An 8265-nucleotide genomic window follows, 5' to 3' on the forward strand; every position below is an offset into this window, starting at 1 on the left:
CTTTTAAGGACACCGAGACCATTTTACACGCCTTCATCTCATCACGCCTGGATTATTGCAACAGCCTTTTCACCTGTTTAACCCAAAAATCTATTGATCGACTCCAGACTGTCCAGAACTCAGCTGCCAGGCTTTTAACCAGAACAAAGAAATATGACCACATTACTCCTATTTTAGCTTCATTACACTGGCTCCCAGTATGTTTTAGAATTGACTTTAAAATTCTATTGATCACTTTTAAAGCTCTTCATGGCCTCTCGCCTTGTTATATTTCTGACCTTTTAGTCCCATACGCACCAGCACGTACCTTGAGATCCTCGGGCAGAGGTCTGCTGTCTGTTCCAAAGTCTCGACTGAAAACTAAAGGGGACAGAGCGTTTGCTGTCAGGGCCCCCGAGGCTCTGGAACAGCCTGCCCGAGGAAATCAGGTCGGCTGAGTCAGTGAACTCTTTTAAGTCCATCCTTAAAACATACTTTTATAGGAGAGCTTTTCCTGATCTTATTTGACTTTATTTTATCCCTTTTATTTTATTGTATTTTACTAATTTTATATTAAATTTTCATGCTCTTATCTTTTTTTTTTGTATTATTCTTTACACTTGTTAAAGCACTTTGTAACTTGTTTTTGAAAAGTGCTCTACAAATAAGGATTATTATTATTATTTTTCTGTTAACTCTGATGGCCAGTGTGCCTAATCCTACGTGAAGGGTTAGCTAACGGTAGCATGTATCTGCAGCTGTTAGCTTCGTAACGTTCAGTTTAGACTTATTGTTGTTATACCATTACTCAGGTACACAGCTTCTTCATCCGTCTACTATGTGACCCACATAGTATAAAATGCAACATAACGGTGCAGGACAACAACACAGTTGAAGACCCATTCACTACAACGTTATTTGCTGCGGTATAACTGTTACAAAGTGTGGTAATGATCGCATCTATAATATTCAGTCCAGCTCACTAATCCAATACATTTAGCTGTGCTGACATTGCTGAGCCTCTGGTGAAAGATACAGTTACTGGCAAGCTGTCTTCCGGTTTTTCGGTCCCTGTGTCAGATTCTGCTCGCTACCTAAAATGCTTCAATATGTTAGACACACAGTCTTAAGATGCATACACATACATATCTCTTCTATTTCACTAGCTTTTATTTGAGGTTCTCAAAGAGGATTCTCTGATTAGCCTTACCGAAAAGCTAAAAGTTTACACACACACACACAAGTTCTCACACAGCTGTGATAGGAGCGTTGAGAGGAAGTGACAGGACTCACGATTGGTCGGTTGTACAAATCTGGAATAACTGAAGTGTCCTGTATAAATCTGGATGTCATTTGTGTTTGATGGATCTATATCTTGCAATATTGTATAAACAAGCCCTTCAATAAACTCATGTACTTGCATAAAACATGCCGATCTAGTGTACATATACACAGTAACACACATACATGCATACAGAGACAATGCACATATTCTGGTTCACAGCTTTGACTGAGACCTTCTCCATAGACACTGGCTGAGAGGCTTTGCTAGGTGCTGAAAGGACAATTACTTGTTATGACTTTCAGTCATTGACTTTAATCTATCAAACAGTGTGGATGTACCTCGAGGTGATGCTGTCCCAGTCTGCTGCTGGTCAGTCTGAGAAATCTGTGTTGGTTTGGAGGCTGATGGGTCTGATGTTGAAAAAACAGAGATGTGAACAACAAAAACGTGCAGAAAACCTGGTGAGAGAAATTAATGTACAGACTGTGTCTGTGTGTGAGCTGAACTGTTTTACATTTACATTCATCCGTGTTCACTGGGGATTTACATCAGCAGCTGTTAGTGAAAACTTTCTTCAGACCTGGAGAGACATGAACAAACATTTTCATTCTCAGTTATTTTCATTTTATTTTAAATGTAAACTCACCATCTGTGACAATGATCTCAAACTCCCAGTAGGAATCTGGTGATAAACGTCTGTCCAGACCACACCTGTACCGTCCTGAGTCAGACTCTGTCAGCTGTGTGATGCTCACATACACAGATACATCTGTCAGAGATCGTTCTGTATATCTGATGCTGTATCTGCCTCTCTCAGCTGTGTAACCAGTTGTTTCAACAAGAATGTCTTTCTCTTTACATTCTTCCTTGCAGAAGTACTTCCCTGCTTCCAAAGAAAATAAAGGAGGATCCAACTACAATATTTCCTCCAGCTCTTGTATAGAGGGATGTTTCTTCAGGAGGACTTCCATCCAGCAGTGCTGTTGAAAAGATGAACAATCAATAGTTACTATCTGTACTTAACATGATGCAGTCTGATCACAATAATTACAGTTTCAAATGTGATCCCCAGTTACACTGGGAGCTGCCCAGTTCTACCAGTCTGTGACTGATTTGGATTCTTCCAGCAAAGATTCAGAGCATCATAATCTCAGCCTCTGCACACAATATGATCATTGATCTTTGAATATGAAAAAGTGGTCTAAATATTCTGTGATGGCAGGTGAACACATGGAAAAATACTCGTAAATAACTGCACCTGTTAATAGAAACATTCACTTCAGAGTCACAAACTTTCACACTGATGTCACGAACCCCCGGTCATGACCCTGACCTGCCTGTTGGTATTTGTGTGATTGTAGTTTTTGAGTTCTTTTTCCCTTTGGTTTGTGGTGTGCTTGGTGTGTTTTGTTTTTTTGTCTGTCTCTGGGTCTGCTCCCTCCCTCATGCTCTGGGGCTGCTGGTGGGCGTGGTCACCTGAGCTCCAGTCAACTCACCTGCGACGCATCCTGTTAATTAGCACACCGGTGTTTCATCCTGCAATCAACTCACCTTTAAAGACCAGCTCAACCTTTCAGTCCCTGCCGGATTGTTGTACCATACAGTATGAACACGCCAGCCTGTTTTCTGTCTGAATCCTTGTGCTGAATGCTAACAGAATACCTGCCAGTTCATGGAATTGGATTCACTCCCGTGACACGGGACCCTTTGAGCTTAGGAGCCTGGACCTCATGACTGTCGGAACGCCCCCCCCCCCTCACTTGAAACAATAAGTTTGTAAGTCTATGGTCCACCAATACTCAAATTAACTATTGTGTGGATGTTTTTAAATGAGCATTAAAGTAAATCAACCAGTGAACAGTGAAGCTCTTCTTCAGACAGGAAAGAAACATTTTCATGACTTTTAGTAGAAACTCACCATCTACAACAATGATTTCAAACTCTATATTAAATCCACCTAAACCACACCTGTACCGTCCCGAGTCAGACTTGGTCAGCTGTATGATGCTCACAAAAACATATTTAAAATATAAAGAATATCCTCCTTCATATGTGATGCTGTATCTGCCTCTCTGATCTCTGACACCAGTTGTGTGAATGAGGATGTCCTCTCGTTTACATTCTCTCTTACAAAAGAACATCAGTTCCTGTATGGACAGATGTGATCTGGGCATTGGTGAGACCAGTGTTTCCATCCTGCAGAGCTGTTGAAAAGATGAACAACAATAGTTACTGTCTGAACGTCCTGTAAGATGCTGCAGTCTGATCACAACATTTGCTGCTTCACATTTACCGTAAAACTTCAATTAATAGCCGAGTCCCAAATAGCCGTCTATCCCGTTTACTGGCCTGGTGTGGATAAACATTTTGACAAATAAACGCAGGTCTCCACTAGACCCCTGGTTTGGTTTTTACAGTTCTAGTTCTTTGGATGTTTAAAACCTCTTAAACCCTGTTGGGTCACCCGCTTGAGCTGCTTCTAAGCTGCTTAGATCGTTAGTATTTGTATTAATGTTTGAAAGCATAATCAATGTGTCAGTATGGACACGCTACGCATCCTTAGATCAGTTAGATTCTCCACAATTCAATCGTTCAGTTCATTTAACGGAAACAATGAGCCAAAGTCTAATTCCTATAGATTTACCAGTGCAGCCGGCATGGTACAAGAGAAAAAAATTCAGACTCCTATTACCTTTAAAGCGCTCGTTAAGTCCAAATGTGTCCATTCCTTTATTATTAAGTGCCTTTAGCCTTTAAGGGTCCACCAATCAAAAGAATCAAAACAGCTTTCCGTATAAGTCCGTTGCTCTCTGTCTGCTAGCTTCTGCCACACTTCTCTCATCCTGCACTGTGTTGTTTGGTATGTTTTGTTTTCGTTACATTGCTGCCTACAAAATAAAAGTGCATAAGCCAACTGTCGGGGCTAGATCAAACTAATTTGATATAATATTTTTTATACAAGTAATACCCATACTTTTTGAAATACATAAACTGTTTTCATAGTAGTTTCAGTTTTGTGCAAAAGAAATTAAAGGCCTTTTCCATATGGACGTCTGTCCCAAATATAGGCAGGGTCAATTCTGTGATTTTAGCAAAAGCCCGGGCTATTTGTTGAAGCCAATTTCTTGTTTTTAATTATTTTATAATTCAGATTTATTTTGAGAATAGTCTTTTGGATTTATTGATTGCTCATGTATTTAGCTGTTCTGATTAACTTAGGCAGCTGTGGAAAGAGGAAGAGGTGTATCTGAAGAGGTATTTTGGGTCTGAACCTACGGGCAGAAACTAAAGTGCGAGGAACGACACAGTCTTTGACCTCATTTAGTTTGACAGTATTTTTGTTGTTCGATTTGTTTTAAATAAATAATCAAAGGAAATGAGCGACTCAAGACTTATATTTTGATCACTTAAATGTTTTTTTTATTTATTTATATAGCGCCAAATCACAACAACAGTTATCTCACAGCGCTTTTCATAAAAGAGCAGGTCTAGACCGTACTCTATGATGTTATTTACAGAAGCCCAACAGTTCCCACCAAGAGCAAGCACTAGGCGACAGAGGCAAGGAAAAACTTCCTTTTAAGAGGCAGAAACCTTAGGCCCCAGAAAAATAACTTCAGTTTTATCTGAGTTTAACATTAGAGAATTACAAGTCATCCAGGTTTTAACATCCTGAAGGCACATTTGAAGTTTAGCTAACTGATGAGTTTCATCTGGCTTGATCGATAGATATAAATGAGTATCATCTGCATAACAATGAAAGCTTAGGGAATATTTCCTGATAATATTGCCTAAAGGAAACATAAAGTGAAGAGGATTGGTCCGAGGACAGATCCTTGAGGAACTCCATGACTAACTTTGGCATGCATGGAGGACTCATCGTTAACATGTACAAACTGAAATCGATCTGATAAATGGGACTTAAACCAGCTTAGAGCGGTTCCTTTAATGCCAATGAAATATTCCAGTCTCTGCAATAGGATCTGATGGTCAATGGTATCAAATGCAGCACTAAGATTTAATAAAACCAGTACAGAGACAAGTCCTTTGTCTGATGCAATAAGGAGGTCATTAGTAATTTTCACCAGAGCTGTCTCTGTGCTTTGATGAGCTCTAAATCCTGACTGAAAATCAGGATGTGAGAGTCAAACGTAGAGCCCTGTAACCTGGCACAGCGGTTTTAAATTAAATAAAGACACTGTTAATCAAAGTTTTATGGTACACAGAGTCACACTGGGAGTTTCCCAGTTCAACCAGTCTGTCACTGAGGATCATAGACTGGCTCTGCAAGTGAATGTCACTGTCATCTCTGTCCTTCTTTTAGCCATCATCTTTTATACTTCCCTACATAAATAAAGGTTTCAATCAATCAAATGTAAATTATAAAAGTAACTGCCTAGTTTTGCTGCTGTTATGGTTTTTGATATGTTTTCTCTGCCCTCCTTTCTTCCCTTTTCTCTTTTCATACAACAATGAGTCATAAAAATGTATAACTGTACAATAATGAAACACATGTAAAACTATTACATAGGTTTTTATTTCAGTAATTAACAATCATTTTTCTGTCTGTCACACACCAAGACACAAAAATATATCAGAGTATACAAAAGAACAAATAGTAACATAGCACCAACAAAACACTATGAAATACTGTTTCTTTTTTTACAATTTTCAACCACAAACCACAAGAGCTCACTTTCAACATTATCTTATTTTACAGTCTTTCTTCCCGTTAACACTCTCCTGTGGTTTGAATCCTACCTCTTGTGGCACTCCTACAATGTATTGTGGCAAGGAAAATTATTTCTCCCACTGCCTTTTTGTTAACTCTTACCTCTTTCCCTAGGTTTTTACCCCATTGATGTGATGTGCTATTAGCTCTTGCTGTATTTATTGCTACTCTTACTACTATGTATTGTCAGTTGTAGCTGTAATTCATGCTCTGATGCTTCTTTGTTGTTCCTCAAATGTAAGTCGCTTTGAATAAAAGCGTCTGCCAAATGAGTAAATGTAAAAAAAACACAGAACTGACTGGCTGTTGTTACATCAGAACTTTTGCAGTAATTGTCAGATGTGTACCACAGATGTTTTAATGTGATTTAAATCAGTTTTTATTTATCTAAGTTCTTAAATCAGTGCAGTTTTCTTTTGTTTGTTTTTGTCTGTAGGTTGTGATAACTTTTTGAAAAATGTACTACAGTTATTTCAAATGTTGTGAAGCTACAACAAAGTCCACTAACAGTCAGGGTAAAGAAACTCTGTCACCATAAAAATACAACAAAAAGCAACAAAATTGCACTTTACCTTTGAAAATGAGTAAAGCTGCAACAATTCATGGCAACTATTTTGATAATCAATTAAATATTTTAGTGATTTTACAAACAAAAATGCCGGTGCTGGTTCCAGCTTTTCAAATGTTGGGATTTGACTCTTTTCTTCATATATGATAATTAGCTATACATTTTTAGATTTTGGGAAATTTTAATGGACATTTCTCATTATTTCTCGACATTTTATTGACAAAACAATGAATGGATTTGTATATGAACTTTTTGTTTCTGTAAAGTTATTGTCAGCTGTACCTTCATTTTAAAGTAAACTGATAATAACAAAGTAACTGTAAGATTATGCCCTTCATTTTCCTTCGTTTATTTTGAGGAAGTAAAATAAAGAACTTGTATTAGACTATCCATTAAAGTGCCTCTGGTTATCGTATTTAACCATATAAAGGACTCATGAGAAACTGTTACACTACTGACCAACACGTAAAATAAAGAAACAAAATATTATAACGAGAGAGAGACAGAAATCCAAAGTGAATACTCACAGAGGAAGAAGAAGCAGAAGTGTGACGGACTTTCATGTTGAGACTCTGGTGGTTTACTGCTGACTCTCTGACTTTCTTCACTGACAAACCAGGAACTTCTAACTTCTTTAAATGATGTAGTCCCTCCTCCAAACACAACACACACAGCTCTACTGTATAATCTGTAGGCTTATGTAAAAACATGTCATTAAAAGTTATTGTTAGTGAATTCATTGACACAGATGAACCCCTATGGTCTTCAGTATGTCTATACCGTCCAAAATTATACATCTTATTGATCTATTTTGTTCATTATTGAGTCTAAAATGTCTTGTTTTCTTAGCCTCTGTCTCATCCATTACTATCATGGGATCTAAAACTTGTTGGGTATTATCCCGTACGCACAAAGGCCACTTGACAACAAAGTGCCTCATGTAATCACATTAAAAATACCAGTTGTTAATTTACACATAGCTACCACAAAAATATTGATCCAACTTTTCTGTTTTAAACATCCTAAATACATAAAACATTGTTATGTTTCTGTCGTCTACATTGCTAGGCAACATCTAGTTAAACAGGAAGCGGCTCATAAGGCAGAAATAACTCACCAAGCTCTTTAGCTCATCGTCAATGTTACTATCTTTACGTCCAGAAGTGGACTAAGCCTTGGCTTTGGCAGATATGTGGATGAGACACTGGAGATGGGAAGGGATACACATTGGTACGCCTGACAAGTTGCTGTGGTAGCGACATGCCCTAAAGCATACCCTGCTTTATCATCTACTATCCTCTAAATGGGACCACAATTTTAAAATGAACATCCAGCTGTATTTCGGCCGAAATGGGTTTCCTCAGGCGGGTGGTTGGTGTCTCCCTTAGAGATAGGGTGAGAAGCTTGGCCATCCGCAAAGAGCTCAGAGTAGAGCCGCTGCTCCTTTGCGTTGAATGGGGCCAGTTGAGGTGGTTTGGGCATCTGGTAAGGATGCCTCCCGGACGCCTCCATAGGGAGGTGTTCCAGGCACGTCCAGCTGGGAGGAGGCCTCGGGGAAGACCCAGGACTAGGTGGAGAGATTATGTCTCTACACTGGCATGGGAACGCCTCGGGATCCCCCAGTCAGAGCTGGTTAATATGGTTCGGGAAAGAGAAGTTTGGATGGATCCTGCTGTATTAAAAAAGCAGTATATAAAAACT

The 8265-nt window shown here is 38.9% G+C and overlaps 1 long non-coding RNA gene across 1 annotated transcript; it reads right to left on the reverse strand.

The window, feature by feature from the left end:
- Nucleotides 1-1520: 1520 nt before the first annotated feature.
- Nucleotides 1521-7922, reverse strand: LOC123967210. Its single transcript, XR_006824210.1, has 3 exons — nt 7092-7922; nt 1785-2244; nt 1521-1674 (listed from the first exon to the last, which is right to left on the reverse strand). It is a non-coding gene; the product is annotated as an uncharacterized LOC123967210 (long non-coding RNA).
- Nucleotides 7923-8265: the final 343 nt, after the last annotated feature.

Source organism: Micropterus dolomieu, unplaced genomic scaffold (assembly GCF_021292245.1).
Source record: "Micropterus dolomieu isolate WLL.071019.BEF.003 ecotype Adirondacks unplaced genomic scaffold, ASM2129224v1 scaffold_149, whole genome shotgun sequence".
In the NCBI taxonomy this organism is placed as follows: domain Eukaryota; kingdom Metazoa; phylum Chordata; class Actinopteri; order Centrarchiformes; family Centrarchidae; genus Micropterus; species Micropterus dolomieu.